The sequence below is a fragment of the Rhea pennata genome, chromosome 2, assembly GCF_028389875.1.
Source record: "Rhea pennata isolate bPtePen1 chromosome 2, bPtePen1.pri, whole genome shotgun sequence".
NCBI lineage: Eukaryota > Metazoa > Chordata > Aves > Rheiformes > Rheidae > Rhea > Rhea pennata.
The window spans coordinates 9,107,420-9,131,139 of NC_084664.1; the positions used below are offsets into that span (position 1 = coordinate 9,107,420).

A 23,720-nucleotide genomic window follows, 5' to 3' on the forward strand; every position below is an offset into this window, starting at 1 on the left:
AACCTGCTCATATAGGGCTGTAGGAGAATGTGCACGGAATTTGCTCCCTGATTTCTGTGCTTGTTCAGACAGGGTAGCAAAAGTAGCTTGATGTTTCAGTGACGTTGTCATCTTATTCAAATAGAAAGCTTTCCTCTGCTTTGCATATTGGACATCATTCAGTGTTGCCCATTAAGTACATGCAGCTGTTAGGTAGCACTTGGGACAATAAATTCACAGTTAGCTGTTATGTAGCTGCCTGTTGGAAATGTGGGTGGCTATTTTTTGGGTGTACCTTTATTTACATGCTGATTTAAATCAAATGTGAAAAAAAATGGCCCTTTCTGTTGCAGTCAAAGTAAGAATGACAGTCTTATCTCAGTCATGTGTTTGAAGTGGATAGTTCCCCTGTAAATAATTCTGTTGCAAGGAAGAACCACTAGTTACAGCATTACTTTGCCTCATCCATATTAAACCAGAAAGAAAAAAGTGAACCTTAAATTTCATCCAGTCACGTAATGAAAGGCTTGGAAGAAATTCCCTCGACATCTTGCTTTGGCTGAAGCTTACTTGTCATAGGGTTGCTTCCATTGTAGATTGCATCACCTGGAATGGGCTTCTGGCCCTACTCAGTTGGCCGTAGCCAGAGAAAATTGAACCGTTTATGGCGCACATCGTGAACGCCAGCCTATGATGCGCTGTTGTCTGGACTGTCTTCAAAAACCGGCACTGCACAGCAATAACTTTACCCGCTGTAGCCCAGTCTTTAACCTTCTCTTTCTGCAGAAGGTTGTTTGAAATGAGGTTGCCAGCCAAATCCAACACCTGTCACCCTCTAATTTTTGGTTTCCCATCATCCACGCTTCCGAATAGCTTTTGGAAAGAAAATAGTGTTATTTACTGTGGTCAGTGGTCTCCTCTGAGCAATGGAAGGAAGCCAGATGTCCATGCTGATATCACTAGCTCCGTCCATGGCTGCCAGCACTGTCAGCAAGGCGGCCACGGAGGTTGTCAGTATGTTGCATGGAAGAAGCTTGCACATGCCTTTCAGAAAAGTCCTTTTCAAAAGGGCTTTTCTTCAGGAAGAGCCTCGAGCCATAACACTTCGCTGGGTGTTGTGCTGATGTCCCTTATCGTAGCAAGTTCTTCTTCTTGACAATAGCTTGGCTCAGGCCAATAACAAAAAGAAAACTCTCCTTTCTAGAATTATGTACTGTCCTTCTGGAAATAATGTCAGCTTGGGCACATTCAGAGGGGAGCTGTTAAATAAATGTAATCTGTTTTTATAAAATTTTAGATAATTTCTTACAGTTCCATACAGTATCTTGCAGTTCATTCTTCATTTTTATCATAGGGTGATGATATCTTCATGCTTGTTGTAATAAAAATAGAAGTGTCATATGCTGCAGTTGCCAGTATTTAGACCTTTTAAAGATAAGGCAACAATCTCTTGAGCTGCATTTTGTTGGTGACTTTTGTTAAGATCTACTTGGCTGTGTGATTAAAGAGATTATTGAAATTAATATGAAACTTTCCCTGAAACGAGATTCTCTGTGTATATACTAAATGCAAGAGCACCGATTGCACTCAGTTACATCAGTTTAAATTCAGAGCAAGTCTTTTAATCTCTGCAGCTTTAGTTTATGTGCAACTCGGCACAAAACCTAACCCCACCTCTATTGCATAATCTCTTCTATTTTCTACTATTATTTTACTGTTACTGCATTGTCAGGGATGCAGTTAGCTCTTAAATTACTTTAAGTGAGAAAAGAGCTATGCAGTATGCAACAAAATTAAACTTAACCAGTTAGCTACTGCTCTATTTAAGCAGGAACACATGAATAAAAAAAAAGACAAATAAAATATGTAGATCAGTATCTCAGTAATAAAAATAACAACTCATAGATATCTGAAAGTGTATTTTCCACCACTGAGGCAGATAATTCTAAAAAAAATAGTATGTTGGAAACTGTATAACTTTCAGAGCTATCAGGGGTTCCTGCTTGTAACAAATTCAGCTTCTCTTTGCCAATATCATTTACAGTAGCCTTAGGTTAAACACTGTATTGGAGATTTGTGTCCCCATTTTCTGATAATGCTGCTATTTTTAATAACTAACGAATATATTAGTGCTTTATATATTACAGAATAGTCTGGAATAACTCCATGGCCTCTAATAGAAGTGCTGGGAATCTGCCCCATGGTGCCTAGCAGAAGGATCTTGCTGTAATATTCATGCTATAGGTCCACAGTCAGCAGGCTTGCATAGGAAATATCTTAAATTTACAGTATTCCCAGAGAAAAAGATTATGGATGTTATGCAACATTTGCAAATTTAAAGCACCATATATTTTCTCCATAAAGTCATACCAGTGGCATGACATGAAAATTCTTAAAATAAAACAGGGGTGGGACAACTACAGGTCAGAAATCTCATTTTTATTTATATTTGGAAATATAAAATGTGGCTCTAAACCAACCCACTCCTCTAAAAATCCACAGATCAGTTCTTGTTATGTGTTTTGTATACATATTTGATCAGACCTTTCTCCAGGAGTTTTGATGTGGAAAACATTTAAGTGACCATGTTAATGATTGATAAAACAAAATTGCATCATTTCTGTGTGGCTAGAAATGAGCTTGGGGGGCATGACACACACAACAGTCTTCCAGGCTGTAGAAAATTGTTAAAGAAAAGATAAGGAGAAATTGAGTTAATTCTCACCAAAACAATGTACTCGAAGAAAAAATATTTCTGTTAAGGCGTGTTGCCCAGGGATACTGTAGGAATCCGTGTCATGGGGGCTATGCTGGAGCGTGTCGGACTGATTTCTGCCATAGGTGGTGAGATAAAAGTCAATCCTGTTTCAGTGCAAGGGGGAGATTAGACAATTCCTTTGAGGTCTCTTCCAGACCTACAGTTATATCACTTTACATATGGTTTGATGACTTTTTCTGATCTCTTTGCAGTTAAACACGTTCACTCTGAGATTACAAAGTTACTGTAGAAGCTTTTGAAATATCCCTTCCAAAGTTTCAGAATGCCTGTTTATATGGTTACAGATTGCCTGTTTATATGTGCAATGGTGTAAATACATGTAATTAGGGTATCTACGACTATGTAGCAGAGAATTAAGTTCTTTATCATGTTTACATTTCTTTCGTTATTACTCAGAAGTAAATTGACAAATTTTTTCTTCTATGAACTTCTGGTTAAAAATATGTTTTAAAGAATGCAACCAAGCTTTATAATTTGAAAAATGCTGCTAGCAAGGAATGATTAAAATATTAGAAAGAAAACTAGCCAAAATTAAGAGATAGTCACAGAAAAATTGTATTAGTGCATAATTCCACCAATTTGTCCTGAAAAGTAAGTTTCTGCAAATTTTTTCATGGTGTATTGATTCTTCCTCATTGCAACCTTGCTTAGCAACCAGTGGAAAAATCTACTCCTTGTTTAAATAGCCATCCACTTTGTCTCACTGCTCTTTGGCCTAAATAAAAGGTATATGCTGTAAGAAGCAACAGTGAATACACTCTGTCCAAATTAGAATATGTGAAAGCTATATATGAAAGAGATGAAAGTTGTGCTGAGAAATGTGAGTCTTACTAGAGAAATGACCTCTCTGTTCTGTTAACTATAGCAAAATCAAAATACCAGAAATTGTGGCAAAAAATCAGCTCATGAGTTGATAATCCGTATAGCTCAGCTCTCCCAATGAAAAACAACATAAAACAAAACAAATTAAAATGCATTTAAGAAACTGCAGCTCCAAATCCTAATATCAGCTGGAAACAGTCATAGGTCAAAGAGGGTCTCTGAGTGGAAAAGCAGAATAATGGCCCATGAAATGCAAAAGGCAAAAGACTCCTGTATGTATTGGGGCGGATCAGGGCACCCCAGTAGAGCTGAAGCTGGCTCTTTCCTCCAGCACAACGGGCAGGGGGTTAGATCTTTGTGTTTGAAATGTGAGCTTCAGAATTGCTATCTGCACTCCATACGCTTGACGTGACGTGAGGAACTCTAGCTGCACAAGTTCAGGTCCCGGTACCTGCGAAAGAGGAGGCTTTTAGGGCTGATTTACACGCTGGTGTTTCCAGTGCCATCTCTTCCACAAAGCAGCGATCGGGGAGCTTTAGTTTGCAAGGAATGTGGATGTTGTAGTACAATGTATTTTTCAAATTGAGGCAAAGAAGGCAAATGTTGAGTGCAATGTCAGTACTAGTCAGGACGTGGAGGCGTTTGTACCTGTGTTTTGTTCTGGATCAGGAGAACTGAAGAACAAGGGTACGTTTTTAAAGCAGTCAGATTGACACACCAGCAGTTACTAAAAGATAAAGCATCCAGGGTAATATCACCCTCAACATTCAATTAGTTTATGTCACTATAAGTAACTACCATATGGCAGAGCTTCTGCACCAGCTGTTTTCCAGTCTTCAATGGATACTGGGCTACAAGGGAAACCAATCTGAAACTACACCACATAGCAAAAGCAATTACAAAAGTGGAGAAAAACAGCATATTTTAGAGACTGTATTAAAAACTTCTAGATGGGTAAGTAATAAAACACAAGCAGGCAGGTACGCGTGGGCTGTCGTGTGCCAGGCGAGGGGTGGCAGCTACCTGTAAGCTGTGGAGAGGATTGCAGCAGGTTTACAACCACCGTTTGTCAACATGGTGCAAATCCTCCAGGGCATAATAGCAGGGAACGGAGGCCAAATAGGTGGCAGACCCTTTGCATCACACCCTAGGACCTCAATGTAAATTGGGCTGCACACCATTCTTTCCAGGCTTTTTCTTCTAAAGGGGTTGAGGCCATTTCTGTGCTCCTCTGGGTTGTCCTGGCGCTGACCAATTATGCTTCAAGGCAACTCCCATTGCCATTTTGATAAGCTGTTGATTGCCTAACAGACAATTTTGTTATAACTACTTTTTTCTTTTCTTTTTGAGAATGACAGAAAATGTGTTGTTCCCTGATTCCCAATCACGAAAAGTTTAAAAATTTGCAATCGTAAGAGAAGTTTTCCACGCTGATCTGCCCTGGAAAATCTTAGTTTACTGTTTTGAATCACATCAAACAGCATAGCAACACAAAATGCTGCTGGGAGCTAAATACCATAATTAATTCATAATTATTTAAAATGCTTTTTATTAAAGAATTCCTTGATTGTGGATTTGGAAAGAATCTCTTTTCACTTTTAAAAGACTCTGGAGATTTTATGTCAGTGAAAGCTTTTAATAGTACTCAGCACCAAAGGCATTGCAGTTCTGCCCATAAAATTTTCTGTGATGTAGTTAGGCTTCCTCTATGGCTATGCACCTGCAGTGCATAGAGGGCAACCAATTAAATTTGGGGTGCCTGCGCTGGGTACCAGAGAATGGTATCTTTCTGCTGAGAATTAGCAATATTTATACTCCAGTCAGAAATATCAAGACTTTCACAAAGAAAAAAGAAAGCAGAAAAAAAAAATACTGTACTTAAAAAAGTACTTCAGACTTAGTCTCCAGATACCTATTTTAAAATAAAGTGGAAACAGATTTTTTTTTTTCATTTTTACAATAGAACAATCCTTTCAAACGAAGACAAGTTCACTCCTTCCTGTTATTTACAAAGATCTTGCCCAGTATACCTGTAAATCTTTCAAATATCAAGTTTTCTTTTAAAACTATAAATCTCCTCTAGGATGAATATTTTTCTACTTCCTTTCTACATATATATTCCTAATTTTTCTCTTCTGTGCTTCATATATTATTTTTAAGCTGTGTTTAATAATTTTGAGACTTGCAGAGAAGGTTGAGGGAGAGAGGTATTAACTATCTCAGAAAGAAGGAGTTAATACAGAAGGGCATATGAACATGTGTTGGCAAAGAGGAGTAATTCCAGAGTGGTCCTCAGAGCTTCATTAGAGATCAGAGAAACATGCAATATTGCATTAGCTAAAATAAAAACCTTTATATAACAGAGTTTAATGTCCTTAGAAACATTGCAGGGTTTATTTGAAAAATAAACCCAACAATACTCTATTAAATTTATAGAGGAAATGGAAAGCAGAACCTCAGAAGGCTGTAATTGCCACCTACAAATATAATCATCAGAGTGAGTAAGAAGTTATGAAGGAGGAGATCAGACCTAACTCACCTCCTTAGTCCTTACCAGGAAGGTGCAAGTCATATTGCTACCATGTGGTAAAAATATTGAAAACTAGAAGTAGCTATCTTACCAGTAAGGATTTGATTAGTGTACTGGAAACAATCAGAATTCTGTATGATTTGCCGGAAAAATAGAGTATGCAAAGAGCACCCTAATTAGAAAGGCACTGCAAGACGAAATCCCGTTTTGCTTTTGGTTAGCGTGTACAGTTGGTTCTTTGGTGGTGGGGGGGTATTTTTACTTGAAGTCTAATTCAAAACTCTAACTCTTACATAAAATATTCAGGGGCAAAGTGAACAGAGTACAGAAAAGAATTTTTAAAAAAGTTCTCTTTTTAAAATGGGGTCATTTATAGGCTTTTATGAGTACAAAAATCCATCATTATGTTGCTTGTCTTCTTGAAATTGTCTCCAAAGTTTCTGCACGAATTTTACTTCCTCTCAAATTTTTCTTGTGATCCTAGAATACTTCCCAGCTCGATCACATTTAGAAATATGGGCCGCAATGTTTCACAAAGGACTTTTTAGAACACACAATATAGAAACATAATTATTTTTTAAATGGGTAGTCTTACAGTTCTGCCTAAAGCAGGATTTAGGATTCATGAACATGTGTCAGCTTGTTCCCCCCTCCCCGCTCTATATCATAATTCTTTGTGACATTGCAGCTGGTTGCTGTAGAAATTATTAGGATTAAAGACTCTGGTTTCACAGCCTGAATTGGATGAGCTCTTCACCATCCCCTCTGATAGCAGATTAGCGCTGGCCTCTGAGCTGAGATGCAGCCAAGGAGAATAGACAGAGCCTCTCCAGTGAAACCTTATTGCAACTGGGACTGGCATGAGTGTGGACTGCCTAGCTTGCTATCAGCCAAAAAAGAGCACCCCAAAAAGGGCAGGGGATGAAGGTATGGCCTTGTACCTCCTTCGTGTCAGCTGCCAAAGCTGGCTCTTGTGGAGAGTAAAATATAGCCAAGAACATTTTTGGTTTTGAACTCTCCACAAAATATTAAGTATATCTAAATCTGCCCCATCCTACTTTAAGCACCTCATTTAGACATTTAGATTTGAAGATATGCACCCTACTCTGCACATTCAGAGAAGAGACAGAAATACTTTTGGAGGACACTTCATATCTTAGGTGTTGTGCTTTCCCTTTGGCGATGTCTGTCCCACTTCTCTATGAGGTCTGCTTCTTATCCTTTACACAGGTGTGAACCTTTCTTTTGACTCTGATTTGTACGGTATCACTTGCCTTGAGTCATGCAGTGTCAGTGTAACAAAATTCTTGCTCTTTCCTTAGCACCCACACATTTGTAGCCAAAATATAAGAATAAGCTAAAATGAGCATCACAGATAGCACTCAGCTCTATTTCTTGGTACATGTCTAATTATGACCTTCACAGAGGCAATTACTCTATCTTGATCTTAATGTCTTTTGTAATCATCAATTAATAAAACCTCACGTTCTCTCCTGATAGAACAGGCTTTATTACCATCATTTTAGAAACAGGCAAACTGAGGTGCAATTATTGACCTGGTTTTAGACATGAGGAGAGAAAGTAGGACACAGGCCCAAGGTTTTTCTCAGCTTGGCCCCTAGACACCAAATAAAATGCACAGAAGAGCACAAAAACCCAGATCTGGCTGTTCTCAGCATGATGCCTGTCCTGAGACTGCCTACAGGAAAGCTCCCTGGCAGCTCTCCTTTCCTATTAGGCCACGGAGGCACCAGGAATTCATGGCTGCAGGGATATGTCTCCGTGGATCACTGAACAGCAAGGCTGGACACCTTAGACTGGTCTGGAGTGACTTAAATAAGACCAGAAACCTTTCCAGCCCGTGAGGTTTCCTGCAACCAGGAGGACAAAAGCTGGATTTGAAAGGTGCCCCCAGCTCTGCCAGGTTATTGAGTCTGTTCTCCACCATTAAGGGGCCTGACAGATTCTCACCTTGGAGACTTGACTTGTAAGTCCTGGAAAACAGGAGCAAATCACTTCAGGACTTCACTTTTTTATATATATGACTCATAAATATTTGCCTCCTACATTAATTTTTCTTCTCCTCAAAGCTGAGTCATTGTCTTACGTTTGCTTTTACAGCAATAAAAAAAATCAGTATCAGTTGTTCATGTATAGAACTAGATCAAAAGAATTTTTTTAGAGAAGGCTTTCAAGGTAGGTAGATTACAGATTTAGGGAACCCGTAAAAAAAAGAACTGTAGAAAAACAGCTCCTAAAAGCAAAATATCATGTTTTCATGTTGTTGTGCTTTTAAAATTGAGGGCAACAGTCTGAAAACAGACCATGCAATGAATCTTGCTTGATGTGAATTATCTAGAGATCATTATATCTATTGCATTTGTTTTGATTTTTCTGTCTCTGCTTCAGACTCTAGGCTCAGAGATGACTTAAAAGATTCAATATCTCATTTTAAAAATTAAAGTTCACTTGATTATTGAACTGACCCATAGCAACCTGGAGACTATTACGCATTAGTCTGGCATATTGCAAGCTGGCTAGAAACCTTGGAAATAGGAAAGGACGTAAGATCTGTATCCCAAATAAGTAATCTACTTCAGCTGTACTAGCTGAGGCTGTGCTGCCCCGTAGAGGCACAAAACAAAGTTGCAGCACATGGGGCAGGGAAGAATTAATTAATGTGCTCAAAAATTCTCTCTCACTTTTTTTTTTCTTTCCATCCTCTCAGCCTTTCTTTCCCCAGGACACTATGTGTTGTCCTAAGATTTGTGGAGGCTTTAGATAACAGTCTAAGGGATTTGAGCTTCTTGCCCTGATTGGGTCATGAGCAAACAACACTTGGGACATGGGATGGTGCCTCCCTTGCAGAAAGAGTTTTCCAGATAGATGTAGGTCTTTTAGGATCTTTTCTTGCATCCCTGATCTTTTCTATAATATTTGGTGCTGGAGCAATGGTGGAGCTCTCATCAACTGGATTGAGGGAGATAAAAACCAGTGGTAGGACAGGGGGAGTCAAGCGTAAGTTCAGGGAGTTGTTATTCTCCAGCACTAAGGAGCAGGGAATGACTTTGTAATTTCCCAGTGATGTCTTCAGCTTTCAAGGACATGCCAAGGATGTGGTCTGTCAGACCACCCCTGTTTAGGGTCTATAAGTTACAATTTAGGAGTAAATAACTGCAATCGACAACAATGAATACTTGTGGTCAATGAAAAAAAAATCTCTATCAACACAGCTGTCAGAAAAAAAGAGTGCCTCAAATAGTGGTTTGGGAGAAGATTGTTTCTCACTATTTTATTTAATTGGCTTATTTGGAAAACTTTGTTGCTGATAGATGAACTTGCAAAATTGCCAGTCCAACCCGTTATTTCAAAACACAGTGCTGCTACTGGGTAAAACTAGGTAAAATTCTAACAATCTTAGGCAGTTCTGTCAGTAAAGCTGCTTCTCTGGATTGCAGGAGCTGACAATAAAACTCAGACCCTGAGCAGCAGCAGCAGAAGTTGACACCATTCTACTTAAAGGCCTCCTCAAATGACAAATTCCTTGGAACAAGCAAGAAGTTCACTGCCACCCACTCACAAATTCGAGGTTCTTTTAAAAATAACAATCATGGAAACGCTCTACTCAGTTAAAACACTATGTTAAATGTTATTTGAGTAGGAACTCCACATGTTCAAAAATGGGACGTCTGTTGTTTAAGAGCCTATTAGTGAATTTTAGGTGCCTGATTTTTATCTGCTTGTTAAAAGCACTTGACCCACACGTTTACTTATCAAATAGTTAACCCAGGAAATATGGCATGTGTCAGAGTTGCTTCAGTGCTTTCATGCGTTATAAAATGATGCAAGAAAGAATAATAAATCCCTAAAAGGAGAAAGGAGAACTTTAAAAGAGTTACCCTCCCTCTGTTAGTGTAGAGCATGTGGCACCAGATGAGAAGTGGGAGTAATAAGATAGAAATGTAGACCTACTAGAAATTTTCTTAGAGTCTAAGCTGCCATTCGGAAGTGTTGTAGTACAAGATCTACTCATTACAGAGGCCCAAGATTACCTTTAATGAGCAGATCATGCAACACAGCAATTCTGCACAGCACCTCAGACTGAAAAGAAACTGCAGGAAGGAGGGAGGGTGTGTGGGATGGAGAGAAATGTTCTCGATTTCTTCTTAATTGGGAAACGCTACCGATTCTGTATGACAGCCAGGCAAGAGGGGAAGGTGATCGGCAACGTGCCTGTAAGGCATGTCTGTGAGGGCTCACCGAAGAAGGCGAGGAAGTATTTCAACAATAAATCTTCAAAAGGGCCCCTGCAGAAGACAGTGGGGCCCTAGTCACAGCACATTTCCTTTCCCTGGGGAGAGGATGAAAGAATCAAGGTGACAGATGGTAGCCACATATCTCAAAGCACTTGAGAGGTGCCCAGGCTGGGCAGGAACCTGCGCAGGACGCCTAACTAAGAGCACTACCCCTGACTAAGCATATTAGGGTTAAAAACCACCAACCTTTTTCTTTCTATCTCAGAACTGATGTTCTCCTGTATGATTTATGTGCTTGGACTGTACTGAAATCACCAACATAAGCTCACTGAGTGGTTTGTGGTAAACAGCAGATGACAACACACTTGACTTCGGTTCTGGCAAAATGATGTTCCTGGGACATCCAGAGATTGTCCCTGACCAGCCCGGTCCTATGGCAGGACATGCTTATCCTCTAGAAGAAGACAACATTTGAAAACACTGCAGAAATCTGATTTAGACGCTAAACTAGCCCTTTGTCTAAAAAGTCCCAGCTAAATGTGCCTGAAAAATACCGCAAGTCACCAGCTGTCTAGCTCAGCTTACATTTGTAATTTAGAATAGAGGAAACAGCACGAAGGTTACTGACTACTTGGAAGAGAAAGAAAAGCATAAAACAGTTGTTTGATTGCATAGTTTTGTTATGTAAATGTCTATTTTTGGTTTCAGGTGGAAAATATTGAATCATGTAGCACATTCACAGGAATAAAGAAGGTGGATTTGGCTTCTAAGAACACATGATTAAGTCCTTATTGGACAAGCATAGTATTATTGTTGTATTTATTTACATTACAGTGAGAAACAAACAGCAGATCCTTAGCTAATATATATCAGTAAATACATTATTTATGCCAGCTATGGATTTGGACTTAAAATTGCACTAAGCCAGCTCTCTGAGCGCACAATGCATGGAGAGATAATTTACAGGCTATCAGTAAACCGAGTGGTTGTGTTTATAGCAGTATATCATGGCCCCTTTTTTGGTTAGTGAACATAGACCTGTAAAACAGAAGCCAAACTTTCAGGTAACATTCCTTAAAGAAATGTTCTTCAAACTGAAAAATAATAAAAATCTGCCTCATAACATAACCTTGTTTCTAGCATTTTAACATACCACTGGAATTCTTCTAAGCCTGATCAAGGTGGTACCTCACACCTGGCATGCAGACAAATAAGCTAGAATTTATAACCACACACTGCAGCACATAATCTTCAGGGGTTGGAAGAAATGACAGAGAAACTAAGAAGATACCAAAAAAAGTAAATCTCAGCCTCCTCTTCTGATGGACATTCACATATGCTGGTCTCTGTTCCCACAGAAATAGGGCAGTTTACCCAGTTTGGGGAATGCCCTTCCCACGAGTCATCGGTGGACGAGGACTTTCACGCAGCCCAAAGCAGCTGTGTCTTCAAGGGGAAAGCTGCCGTGAGGAAAAAAAAAAAAAAAGAAATCAGGAAAGCTTTAGAAAGAAAAAGAAATGGACAATATATATTAAAATTGGCAGTTGGTATATGAGGCATATTTAATGCTGGAATTGTCCTTGATATCAAGTAGGAAGTATTTAAGAGTAGCGTAGACTATGAAGGCTCTTGGAAACAAAGACCAGTCTACATGAGTTATTTTAAGCTGTTTCATAGAATAAAATGGAGCTATCTACCCTGCAAATAAATGCAGCAGATAAAGAGGGGGAAAGGGAGGGCAGTTTTCCAAAGCCACCTTTAATCAGCAAAAACCAGCACGCAAAATTATCTTTGGTAGGTGGGGATTTGTGGCGTATGGGTTGCATTTATTATCTGGTAGGTTATAAGCTCCATTATAATTTCCGGTATTTGCCTGCTACATCCTAAGGAACAATACGAGCTGGATCTAATGCCTGTCATTTATAACGCTGTGTATGTCATTTATATGGTAATAGGGGAGTTCCCCCCTCATCCCAAGTGATTTCTGCCAAATTCTACATGCTGGTTCATGGCATATTTAGCTTACTCCAGTGTAAATTAAAATGCACATTCATGATCTTTGAACAAAGCGGGCAAGCATAATTAGTAATTTGATACTGTTCTGCACAAAACAGTTCAAAGTAATACTTATAATTTGCAGTTAATTAATCATTTTTCCCCTTAAAATACTTAATTGCCTTTCTGTGATATTCATTTTTAATAAGCTTTTTTTCCTGCCAGTTTTAGATGCAATTATGCAGACGATTTCTTTCTGCTTTAACTGCTCTTATGCATGGCTGTATGTGTGCGTGTGTGCGTGTGTGTGCATGCGCTTCTGTGTATATTTCCCTATCCATGTCAATTTTCTTTTTTCCCCAGAAATTCTTATTTTCTGGAATGGAAAAGGAATGGTTATGATGGGATTTTTGCAGACTTAAATTAAAAGATTGTAGGAAATAAAACTAGTGTATGACTGTGAGAAGCAAGATACAACCAGGAGTAGAAAAACAAAAACCAGTGCAATAAAACTAAGGAAAAAATCCCAAACCTCTGGAACTCCATTGCCAGTATGAATAGTTAACCTCATCTGGTATTAGTTCACTATCCAATTAAAAGTCTCATTAGAAAATTCTAATTGTTGTAGCTTTAAAGTAAAACCAGCAGTCATGAGAGACACAAATTTTGGACTCTCTAAGGAAATTAAAATTGTCATAAATTAAAAAAAAAAAAAAAAGTTAGGGAATGTAGACATACTGGGAGTATTGCCTATAATGAGCAATGTACCACATCTTTAAGAAACTCATAGAATGTGTTAAACATTAGGTACAAAAATACAACTGGATATTGATGACTTATGTTCATTGGAAAATCCTGGTTTGGATAAACTACAGAATTATTCAGACTTCTCCTCACTGCAAAGGGAAAAGTGAAGTGTGTGCCAGCGGCTCTGACCCCTGCTCTTTCAGCGTAGGTGGGCAGAAGCAGTCGGGGACGGGGGCTAAAACCTCAACATACCCTCTGACTTGCCATGGGAGGTGATAAATTACTTGTGGTTTGTGGCTCCCCAGGGCGAAGAGGACGAGTTCTAAGTGCTCCAAAACAGGGGACTCTGAAAAGCAAGTGTTTGTCCATAGGTTTAGAGTTACTACACAGCGGTTTGCAGCTCAGAAATATTGACAAAATGTGTTTTCTTTCTCCTAGTAGTAGAGAGGGAAAAGATTTCAATGGCTTGATGTTATCATATAGGCACGTTTGGTTTTTGCTTACCTGATTCAATCGTGGAGGCCCTCCAAGACTTGTACACGGGAAGAATAGGATTTCTAGTAAGTTGATAGAGATTTCTTTTCCTGAAGTAGAAGAGTGCCACGCTGTTTCTCAGCCTGCCTATCCCTACTTTAGTTATCGCTTTTTAACATTTTTTGCTGCACGTTACATGCACAATGCCATGGTGCAGCAATGCACCCAAGCGCTCTCCACCATTCGACGTGATGACATACGCTTTCGTCAACAAGGGATAATGCAAGTGAGCACAGGAAGCTTTTTTCATTTTAAAGGTGTGCACTGGTTGTTTTATATGATCTCATGATTTATTGTGATAGCATTTGTGCATGGTAATTGAAACAGCCATATTCTCTTTATCACCATCTGATTTTTACTCCTTGCTTCTTGAAAAATATGTTTCAATGTTTCCTATCTGCATATGCAAATGGTGCTGTCTGATAAACACATCCCAACCAAACTGATCTATCGATAACCTAACTTTATGATATGCCATCTCCTTTATTAATGCTAAATGTTTCTGTTATTTAAAAAGACAGTTTTTCTGAAATATTGCTATAAACCAATCCTGTTTTTACCTTGCTCTCATTCTGATGATGCCTGAGTAACTCTATTCAGCTGAGTAGTTGCTCTGATTATATAGTATTGTAAAGTCAGAACCAGCCTCTAGGCTATTATTCAGGTAAAACTCTTGTGTTGCCAGACCCTGAATCACTGCTCAGGTTGAAATCTCTGGGAGTTTTGCCATAGTAGGGCAGTATAAACTCTGAACGAGAATTTAGTGGCTGTTCAGTGTCTGCAGCAGTTCAAACTGAGCTCAGAAATAAGCTAAGGTCCGTTAATTGGCTGTTTTATGTGATATGGCCTTATTTTGCAATATGAACCGACGTTTATTAGCACTCAGGCTAGATGACTGCTAGGTGCTGCTCAGAATGAATAAGTCATGTAAGTAATTCGCATGAAAGACAGCTTGCGTGGTGCTAATAGAAGTCAATAGGGTTGAAGAACCAAGTTCTCTAATAGCAACGTCAGGCTGTTCAGTCTTCTTATCTCTCATATTTCTTTATGAAATGTTAAAAGAGATTGCTTTGGGGCACTTGTGTTCTTGAACTACAGCAATCGTCTAATGAATTTTTGATAGTCAAATTCAGAGGGTTTTGTGATCACTAGCTTTCTCGGTATAGCTGTTGCGAATTGATCCCTTGTGTCAAGCTTGGCTGTCCATCTTGCTGTCATAAAACCCACAGATTAGTCAGGTAGGATCTGAAACTTTTAATTTAAAGGAAAGGTGCAGTGAAAGCTACTTGGGGAAGTTTGAATAGAGTAATATGCAGCATATAACGAAAGCCTTGATTTGGCTCACTGCGTTGCACAGATAAGCAAATTGTATTTCCAGCCATAGCAACCTGTTAAGTGGCAGGAGAAAAAAAAAAAAAAAAGGAAAAAAAAAAAAGAAATCTTCACTCTGAGGAGCTGTACCACATCCAGTCAAATGGGCAACACGAATTCTGTCTTGTCGAGGTCCTTAACAATCGAAAATGTATGATATGACCTTGCAATGAACATTTACTCACAGCAATGAGCTGCAGTGCAAATTATTGCAAGTCCTCAGAAGGCTTCTGCCAGCAAAAGTTTTAATGCCCCTACAGTACAGTACAGTACAGTACAGATTTAATGCCTCTAGCTAACAGGCTTTCATGGAGAACTGCCAACAGGCTGTGGGTATATGCTCACACCAGGTGATGGAAAAATACATTGTTATTATGCATCGGTGACATACAGCTGTCTGCCACTACCGTTGGGTTTTCCAGATGCATCTGGTGTTGGGAGTGAGTTAGAAACAGGAATACCTGACTATATGATCTCTTTGTAACATTTCTACTTTCATTTTCATTATCACTGGGCATCCTGGCGGATTACAGACTTGCCTGTTTATAAAATGTCTGCATTTCGATCTAGCTAGAATGATCCAAGAGGATTTTACTGTGGCTGTGACTGACTTACATCAGGAGAAGACGAAACTTGCTAACTGCTGAGTGAAAGCTGTTGGGAGCATTAATCTCTCCTAAATTTCTAATGTTTTTAAAAGCAAACAGCTAAGATTTGCTAAGGATAGTGTATAGAGGAGAAAAAAAGGAAAGGCAAAAACAAGGAAAGGTTCTGAGAAGAGCAGGAAGGGGAAGTGGCAGCAATTCAGCATCGTTTCGCCGTGTTTGTCCAAAGAGGCGTGTATCTTCCTTTGCATTTTGCAGGACTTACTGAAAAACAGGCCCCCAAATTATGGGTTGCCCCCTGGTAGGTGCTGCAGTGTGTATACACACTATAACACTGCCTGGCCGGTCTGCCACGGTTGTTGTGGAGGCAATATCAGACCTTTGGTGGAGCTGCTCTTTGTTCCTTGTGTCCATGTGAAATCCATGAGGTAAAGCCACTCTCCATGGCTCTTTGCATTTCAGATGGGATTTGTACAGCTCTCAAGCGTGCTCAGTCTGACAGGATGTGGCCTGGAGGAGTTTTAAGTCTCTCTGGCTAGTTCTGAATATCTGAATTCTTCCCTTATTTGGGACAACTTGCCCGTTCTTTTCAGATGACATTGCACATTTATGCAATATATACTTTTTTTTTTTTTTTTTTTTTTTTGCATTAGATCTGTTTGTATGAATGAGGAAGATTTTAAGCATTTGTGATGCCTTGGTTAGCCTAGCCTGAGTTGGACCTTCTGTGTGTACTCCAGTAGGAGTTTCAGAGACTTATCTGAGGACAGAATCAGGTCTCTAATCAATACCACCAGCATTTTCAAACCCCCAAGCAATCAGAAAGCCAAAAAGATCTGGCAGCTATCAATAATCTTGTAAAGAACACCCCAATGGTCTGACGCATACAACAACTATGTAATCTTTTATTGTATGAAATACAACAAATTAGAAGGATCAATGGGTGCGAAAAAAATACATTAAACCAACAATTTTGATGTAGTCAAGATCAGCAGCCACAGAGAGTCTCTTTTGCCTGCCAGCAGCATGCTGGCCTCATGAGATGAGCTGCTGGTCTCAGTCCTGCTCTTTGGAGATAGGTGTCCTGAAGTTGTTCCTGGGGGAAACCATCGTGAGTATTGCCAAGTCTCAGGAGAGCAGCTCAGGACTATGGCTAATGAGCTGAGGTTCAAGGGGCCAGGGTTTGGACAGGCTGGTTGGCAGCAGAAGCAGAGCTGCTTGTGACATGCTCACCTTAAGGGCTCTGCTGCACACTGCTGTTTATACACGTCGTTCCCTCTAAGGCCCTCATCTAGCAGAGAGTGGCCAGTGGTGACACATCTTCTACTGAAGTGTGGCAATTTGTAATAATATTACACAGAGAGACCCTCAGCTTACAAATGCAAAGGGGGACAGCAACCTCTTTTCATTCAAGGTTGGTGGGATATGGCTATTTGCCAAGCTTGAGCTTGAATCAGCACCACAGCATCTCTTCAGCACACACGAGAGATTTCGAGGTGATACCCTAGCTTCTTTGCCGTGTTGCCCAAGCCAGCCTGCCTTACTTACAGAACACGTAAAATTTCCATCGTAAAACCAACTGTTCATAAGACTGTCCGCAGCACAGCATGCCACTGAAAAGAGCTTCCATCCAGCACCTCAACATCTGGCCACAGGGAGATATAACAACACAGGGCAAACCCTTGCCAGCTGCAAATGGAGACAAGCTGATCCTTCTTTCCAAGGGACTAGATGAAGGCACTATACTGAACCTCCTCTGACTGCCAAAACTAGAAAGGGCAACACCAGTTGCATGCTCCATTCATGACATGGTGAGACCTTGAGACCAGATAGCATCAAAATTTGGGTGCCATGGAAGTGGTCAGTAGTGCAGCAGGTTTCTGAGGTCAAGGTGGAAAGTAAAACCCTACTCTACCAACCCCTCTTCAAACAGGATGAGCCCGGGCTGCCCACGTGAAAAATGCTCGTGTCTTCACACAACGTTCTGCTCCGGAACAAGGGGCTGCAAAGCTCAGCAAGCAGAAAACAATATCTGTTCCAAGTAATTAAACTGCATGACTAAAAGGAAATTAATGACACTTGCAGCCCACACTGTCTCTGTGCTTGAGGAGATGCAAATCGCCTGGCTGTTCTTATTTCCCTGAAATGATGGGTTGCCACGCTCTGAGGCCTGCCGAACATATGGGAGCACCCCGCATGTGTCTGTTCGGCTCTGTCACTGTGTAATGCTACTACCACCAGGCGGTGAGTTTCTTGGATCTTGTGTTTAAAACATGTTCTCTAAGGCATGTTCTCCAACACGCTGTAGAAACAGGATTTTATTCCTCATAAGCTGGTTGTCTGTCACCGAGGGGGGAGGCTTCTTTAGAACGTCTGTGTTTTGAGAAGAAACAAAAGATCACGCAGGTTTGGCTGCAGCTCAGTTTTTCTTAAGGAAAGGTTTTCTTGGACGATCGTACAAAAACACCTTCAGAATGGTGGCTGTCTGCATACGAGGCTCGTGGGATCTGCCTGAGACTGGACTCAGGTGTGCTCTGCCTTTGCTTCCATGCTAAATCACTTTTTTTTTTTTTTTTCTGTAGTGCCTCCACCTTTTTCCTGAAAGGTTATAGAATTGTTCAGTGGCTCTGCAAAAAGACTTTTTTTGGCCTGACTCAATTATACAAATTTAATGATTAATTCCATTGAAATCAATAGTGCTGCAGGGCTATGGCTGAGATCAGCATAAAATTATGTCAACATCGGAAAATGTAGAGCAGATGTAGTATTGTCACAAAACAGGTTTGTATTTTTTTATACATGTAACTCCTTTTACACCTATTTTATACCTATTATGATTTCATCAATGATTTAATGGAAGCGCATAAGATTTACACTACAGTAACCGAAAGAAAAATGTACTTATATACACACATGAAAGATGACAAGATGTCTTCTAAAGCCATCACATGTCAGTGAGGGCCTATACAAAAATATTCTTTTCCCTAACAGGGTGAAAATACTTGCTTTAAAACTATATAATAGTAATCAATTTGGACATGCAGTTGGTGGTTTGAGATGATCTACTAATTGATTTTAAAACAGATGGCACCTGTCAAATAAGCATTTGTATTTATTTGATGTTCCTGTGAGAACCCCTGGGGTTTCCTATCTCAGAAGTTTTTGTTTTCTCCCTTCCTAGACCCCCCTTTCCTTACTCTGATCTCCCTTCCTCTTATCTTCTTTGATGCTTCCTACTGACAAATTCTTTTGAGCTTTCCTTCCTAATGTAAGCCATGGCCTTTATGTTAGACTTTAATTTCATTTTGTTTAAAAATTCTTTTTGTTAAAGATTTTAATAAAACAGTAAAAGGTCTTCAGCACACCAAATGCTTAATGATCTGAACATTGTCTTTAATAGATTACAAAAATAAAATCACTGATTCCACCTCCCAGAATTGTACTTTACTGCGTCAGCTATCAAAAGAAGTAACCAGTAAGGGGAAGTTCCCTCTGTCAGATAATATCTTACACAATTCTCTGTGTGAAAATTAAATTATTCTGAAATTAATGATTCTATTGACAGTAAATTAGATATGCTGATATATATGTGTACATGTATGTACATCTACTCAGAGGCAAATCAAACTTTATTTTCTGACGTTGTTGTCTTCTGTGGACACAACATTAATAACAACAACATTAATAATAGTGTTTTAATCTCCTACTGAAGAAGAAAATATGAAGTTTGGAACAAGAAGAGAATTTTAATTGTATGAAAGAAATTGATTTATTTGACAAGTAAATTCTGCAAATTATTCTGTAACTCTACAAATTACACCTTTCTTTTGACCTTTTCAGATGCAGAAATGCTCTATTTTTCTAGGTGCAGTTAAAAAAAACCCTTCTGATCAGTCTCCAAGGACAGCTCCTTAGCTGTTGTAAACTGATGTTACTTTTTTGAAGTTAATGACAATGCAGCTGCTAACTGCAGCTCATCTATGCAACATCTGGAGGTTCACTAAGGAAAGACCCAGCATTCCCATCTCCTGAAGATCTCTTGTTTGACTGGAATGGATCTACGATTGGATCATTTCTTTGAAAGAAAAAATCTTAGTTTCTTTGTATTTATTCTAGTATTCTTCCTGGGTGCCCTCATTACAAAACTTTAGCAGCTGACGACTGAAAACGTTTTAGGGCCAGTCTTGCATGACTTACTCACTCCTAAGAGCAAAGCAGGGCTTTGCCACCTTCAGCAGAATGGCATTATTTACGAATATGACTCAGGATTGGCAAAGGCTGCAGAACTAGTTAGATTTTTAGAAACACGCCAGGAAACCCCTGTGGCCATGGTCGTTATATGTACTTTGTTAATCAAGAGGAGCTCTGTCAGTCAAAACTCCTTGTGCAAGCCTGGGAAGTGGATTTATTGCAGCCTGTAGAAATATCACAATAGCAGATTGTGTTATATAATGTTAAAAACACCCCTGTGGATTTCCAGCTGTGGTTCATATGAAAAAAAAAGGGTTTTATTCACAATCTACTGGTTGTCATAGAGGTTGCAAAAGATAAAGTCCTGATATTTTCCCATGTGTTGACTATGTAAGGGAAAGGACAGGCCTGGATGCTCTTCCAGTGGGGTTGTTCAGTGCTTAGACAGAGGTGGTGGCCACGAAAACTAAAACAGTATTTGATATCTATGGTCAAACTTCTATTAAAAATGATATACAATAATATTTAATTACAACTGCGAGTGCATGAGCATGACAAAGGCTGCAGAACTAGTTCGATTTTTAGAGGTTTTTTTGAGCTTCATTTCTGTATATAGTTGAACAAAATATATGGAAAAATTTCAGACAATAACAGACTTTTACTACATCCTACTTTTCCTCCTCCCACTATCCCATTTTCTCCAGCCAGGGGCCTCTGCTGCCATCCCCCAGGCATGCAGCAAGGAGCCATGGAATGGGGCCATTGCGTGGGGATCTCAGCACGTGTGTAGCATTCAAGAGCTCACCCACCACTTGCACATATGGGCTGGATGTTCTTATTGTGAACTGATTGAGTATCTTCCAATATATGTCTCGTATTGTTGTTTTGCAAACGAAGTTTTGCATACATTCTGGTTTAAGGGACAGAATAGCTAAATCCACTTGTGAAGATTCGTACAAGATTGGCATGGATATAATCCACTCTGCTGTCAGAGGAATGGGACAGGTCATTGTTTGAAAACCCTTCCAGCCCTGTTTGCTATGATTCTGTGATATTTTTGTTACTTAAAGGAAGATACAACTCTCCAATTTCATTGCTTCTTACAAATATTGCTGGTGTTAGCTCAAACTCAAATGAGTGAAAACAAGCAGACACCTCCTTTTCTTTATACACTTTCTGGGTTAGTTTGGCTAACACACCTTCTACGACTGTTCATTCAATCTCTGATTCACTAGGCAGCCCGTCAGGAGCATTCTCCTATGGTGTCATAGCCAAATGCTCCGTGCAAATCCAAATTCATCACATCTTGTTACTCTGCAACTGAGAACCATGTTGAAGGTTCCTTTCTGGTTCCTGATACTGATCAGGAAATGTCTATCAAGAAGCACATTCTTCTAAATGGATGGTATTCCTGATGTCAGAAACTTGATATATTCTGAAGCCTATTCAGGTCTTGATACCAAAAACTGCTGGCTACATAATACGCTGAAGGCAGCAATTTAGCAATTTAGCTAAAATAAAATTTAGCAATTCCTCTCTTCAAACCTCTGCTATTGCATCCACTTTCTTTTCTCACACAGATATTGAAGTCTCTAAAAATGATTTATATATACCTGCTTGTTACTGAGTATACGCAGGTCTAGGACTTCAAATGATCCTCCTGAGGATCTGTTGAACTCTGAAGACTTGTTGCTTCACTCAGCTTTGAAATGGTCACTCATTTGACTCTTACTCAGCTCTCTTCTTCCGAATAGTGATTAAAATGCATATACTATAATACTCCATAAGCATAAGCTATTGCTGAGATCATAGGTGAAAGTAATTTCTAAAGCAGTTTCAGTTTTTACCTAAACCAGTCAGTCAGTACATGCATTGCCAGGAAAAAAAAAAATCTTAACACTACACATGGGACTTCATTATACAAGACTAGCCCATTTGTGCTGCCACTCACTTTAGCTGCAGCCAGACATTCCTCAAGTCAAACTGTCTCATCCTATTTCTGTATTTCAGTACAGTACCAGCTGGCTGGTATGTATCTCTCACTAAAGTTTTGCTAGTTGTAAGCAACTAGCTCTTTCAGAATTGTTTGATGCTGAATGTGGTAACATGGAGTACACGCTGACTTTCCTCAGACATTGTGCGTGAGCCTAGCCACCACGTTTGAACAAGCAGTATCACAGTCGCCGTTCAGTTAATGCAATTGTCGCACTTCATTCTTGGCATTTTCAGGGACTGAGCACCCCAGTGTGATGGACCAGAAAGCAGATCTCTAAAGAAGGAAGGATTACAGAGCTGTCAGTTACTGACTTGCAGAAATCTCTGCTGCTCACCTGCAGCATCGCTAAATTGTACAGCACCCAGAGGCTGCAAACTACGAGGAAGAGAGCAAAAGTTTTGATCACTTAACACTCTATACTCTTAACTAGGAAGTCACTCGTTATTTGTGTAGGGGGACTCTGGTATTAGAAGAGAACCTGGCTTCATACAGATGTGAAGTGGGATCTAAACGTATTTTAGCATTAGAAAGACCTGTGGGTATTGCATGCAAGTGTTATTTTTGTCTATGGTAAATAAGAGCACAAAGAATAAAGCGTCCCCAAGAATAAGCTGTCCACAAATTTTACCTTTAGCTCAAACTTTCTGATACTAGCCTATTTCGTGTTCTCTTGTCTGCTAAAACTAACTGCTCTCTCTAATATCGGCAAGATCCTGGCTTTGTTTCAGTGCAAAGAAAGGTTCATGCAATTAAATCTCATTAACAAAAGCCCACAAACCTGCATAAAACCTTCTTGGCATGTGACCTTCAGCTGAACTGTTTCATTAAGTCTGAGATCCTGGAGAAAATATTTGCTGAATAAAGTCAATTCTAATTAATGTTAAAATGTCAAGGATCCAGCTTCCTTTCCTTTTTACCTCTTTTCTTTCATAATCTTAATTCTCTCTTTAACGAGCTACCAGCATAAAAGTCAAGAGCAGCATCTTTTAAATGTACAAACAACAGGTGGGACACAACAGCAAAACAATTTTGAAAGAGATGTGCTTTCCCATATAATAGTTTCAACTTTCTGATCATCTTTCCCAACCCTCACTTCAAAATTGACAGTAAGTATTGATTAACTAACCTTGTAGAAAGCACAATTAATGAGAATTTTGATTTCACTTTGCACCTTTTCTAATATCTTGAATATTATCTCAAGCAATATGCAAATCTGGAGTAGCAATGGCATGTGTCTGATCTACAAGTTCTCCAAGGATCACTCATGCTAGATCTTTTTTAAAAAGTTCTTCAGTGAATTTCTTTACTCCAGACCAGAGTGACATTCTGCTTGGACCATGGAGAGCGATGTACAAATGTGCTGGGTCCAAAAGCTGCATGCCCCAAATAGCAAAAATCCTCGTTCATTTTTCCAATAACCAGTGATAAGAGCCAGAGGCTAGAGCTGATAGGACCCATTTAGCTGGACTTCAGGTGTGAAAGCTCAAAAATTCTTTGCAACCTCTTTAATTTGTAGTCTCAAATTAAAGGAATGGAACCTGTCTTCCTGCACATCAATCTGCACAGCATATGTAAGCCCTTCTGCTGGGGTTTAAATCGGAATGACTCATGTGATATTAAGCCTCTTAATGAAAATGGATTATATTATTACCTTTTGCAAAATGGGAGGTTTAAAAAGCCAAGTTAGTGTCTTCCAAATGTCAGTAATTGGAGACACTTTGGACAAAGTGTGATTTTTACAGCATTTCTGGATATCTATAAGCTGAAGTCATCTTTGCAATGAAGCTTATTAAGTGAGTGGAGAAAGTATTAGAAAGTAGAAGTACTTTGGATTTATGTTTAATGAGAATTGGGTTCTGCCATTCTTCAAAGTAATGTCTTATGATTACAATCTTGTTTTCCCATTACGTACTTG

At 39.4% G+C, this 23,720-nt stretch overlaps 1 protein-coding gene across 2 annotated transcripts in view; it reads left to right on the plus strand.

Annotated features, from left to right (window-relative positions):
* Positions 1 to 23,720, plus strand: part of DPP6 (dipeptidyl peptidase like 6) — a 424,897-nt gene that overhangs the window by 345,104 nt on the left and 56,073 nt on the right. The gene's annotated exons all lie outside the window — the stretch shown is intronic.